The sequence below is a fragment of the Pseudomyrmex gracilis genome, unplaced genomic scaffold (assembly GCF_002006095.1).
Source record: "Pseudomyrmex gracilis isolate BER0280 unplaced genomic scaffold, ASM200609v1 scaffold_1169, whole genome shotgun sequence".
In the NCBI taxonomy this organism is placed as follows: Eukaryota; Metazoa; Arthropoda; class Insecta; order Hymenoptera; family Formicidae; genus Pseudomyrmex; species Pseudomyrmex gracilis.
Genome location: NW_018021753.1, coordinates 27,306 through 30,075, shown reverse-complemented (window position 1 = coordinate 30,075; position 2,770 = coordinate 27,306).

Genomic DNA, 2,770 nt, shown 5'->3' with positions numbered 1-2,770 from the left:
TAAATAACGTTCCCGCTATAATAAGGAGACTAAGCTTGATTAAACTATCGTTCCGTTATATCAAATGTAATAAACTAAATCTACGTGAATAAATCACACTACATTTCAGCATTAATCACACGGGTGTCGCAATTTCGTTCCTTCCCCTCCTCCTGAACCCTGGAGCCGACCGAGCTGTCCGGCAGGCGGAAGGCCGGGCGAAGCCGATAGAAAATCGGCTCCGTTACAAGTGCGACCGCTGAGAGAGGAGAGAGAACCCCTAACGGCACAGATACGGCAAGTGAGAAAAAAGATCCAGCAAACAAGGAAATGGAAAACGCGATTAACTATGACACGTAACGAAGAGACAGAACATCTGAGAAAACTCAAAAAGAAATACAACAAAGTAGAACGCGAAACAAAAAGGGAATTTAAGCAAATTATCGCCAGCCTGAATTATGAACAGTACGAAGCCTATAGGAGATACGCCACGGAAAATTCAGACAGTGACAAAGGGCAAAAGTCGTCAACAAAAGGAAAGGGACCTGGAAAAAAGTCCAAGCCAAAAGTAGTGTCTAAAGAGTTACTGTCACCAAGGACAGGGAAGGAAACGTTAAAGCAGTTGGGACAAGCAAACCTAAAGAAAGGTAGAACGCCAGCACCGATAGGTCAGAGTCAAGCGCCCAAGCCTAAGAAAGAGGTGAAGCGACGGTGCAAACGTGACGTTTCCCCGACGATCCAACTAGGCCCAAGACAAAAGACCCGGAAGTCATATGTAAAAGTGACACAGAAAAAGACGACAAAAAGGACTCAGATACCAAAACGGCAAGCGAGGAAGAGCAAAACACTCTTGGACAAAAACGGTATTCCTCGACGGACGCAGATCCACTGGCGACGGATGAGAATCCCGGCCCATCAGGTATCCAGGATAGGCCAAGATTCGCGGGGATGATGCGACAGACGNTGAACGAGGGTTGCTCCGCGAACTGCGCGAACTGCAAGAGCGCGCGCTCCAGCCCGACGTCAGTGGTGACAACGCAGAAGAGGAAATCACCGACGAAACTACCGCGAGTAGAGCGCAGGCGCAACTCGAAAGAATCATGCGGTACATTCAGGAGCAGCAGTACCAGCACCAATCGGGAGAAGCTTCCGAATGTACCACTGTTGCCCGAGAAGACGCATGGTGGGAAAATCGGNAAAGCTAGACTCCCAAGATGGAGCATTTGTTTCTTTTTATACAGAGTTTTGTTTCTTTTTAGTTTGATTAATAAGGATGCGCTTAAGCAAATTTATGTTGATAAAAATTTTTGAAATATATATATAAGCAGTTTGCGTACTATTATGTTTGTTAACTTGATGAGCAAAATTTTGTTTTATTAATATAAAAGAAAATATACCGAGTTCCTGAATATTCTGGATTATTCTATATTGTCCATGGAAATGATTAGAAATAACAGGTACAAAAAGGGTTTGTTTATGTGGCGGTTATAGAAAGTTCTAGTAGAGGCGTGATATTGCCAAATAGAAAGTTCTCCACAAATTCGAAAAATTGAGAAGCAGGATAAATAAATAAAGAGAGATCTCGAAGTTCCTGGCAAACAGGCCAAGAGCGAAGATGCTAGAAAGCTCCAGAAAGAGTACGTAAGAGGAGCAAGGCAGGTATAAAAGCACGAGCGAAAACTAGGACGGCAATCAGTCGCGGCGACAGTCAACCAGCCAAAGTATCTACGGGTCGGAACCAACCGAGCTAAAAACGCATAACCGGGCTGATTCAAATTTATTTTAAACTTTGTGAATAGTCACAAACCACGTCAAACCGGTAGATAAAGAAACGCGTTGTGGGAGTGCAAGCTAAATTGCGGCGATACGTCGAGATAAGTGGTCGATTGTGACATAGTGTACAAATAATGGAACTTGTGTAAATCAAAATAAATTTAAAAAATCATAAAGCTTAGTGATTATTTATTGAACATTTACACCTGATTCCCGCAAACGCACGGAGTGTTGCGATCGAAAGACCGGATTGGTCAAACATGCAGCGCCATCTCGACTGCAGGCCGATTGGCTCGGACTAGCCAATAGCGGAGCACGAAGCAGCCTCGCATCAAAGCTATTGGTCACATTCCAAGAAGCATATCGGTAACGGAAAAGAGAATTCGCCATGCTCAGTAGGTATTTCGTATCGAATTAATCAAAGGTGAGTCTAGCGAAATCGGTAAGTAGCATGAAGACGAGGTCGTAATAGTCAAGTTACCGAAGGCAAAATTTGGTGGTGAGCCAGACAAGCTCGAGCAGCCGAACCAAACGTTTCGGAAACGGTGTAGGATAGACGTGACGAAACCAAGTGATAACAGTGAGTAACCAACATTGATACTTGTCGGGGGTATAAGTCAAAACCGACTGGCGACCGTGATAAAAACCTTAACAAAAAGAACAGGCCGAGCTGCACCCGAGTGCATCTCCGGTCACAGCAGGTCGCAGATATCGAGGAATTGACCAATTACGTTAGTCGATTGACTGATTTGACAAACATGATTGGTTAATTTCTCGAGATCTGCGACTTGTGACCTGCGTCTTATGTAGAATGGCNTTTATATAGGCTGCGTTCCGAGTTACGCATATGCGCGCATTTATCTATACTATACGTAACGTGTACTATGCAACCATAGATAGACGCAGACACGGGTCGCAGGTCACAGGTTTTTCAAAATTGACCGATCACAGTGGTCACATCAGGAACTCAGCCAACATGATTGGTCAGTTCCGCGAGACTTGCTATATGCGACTCGTG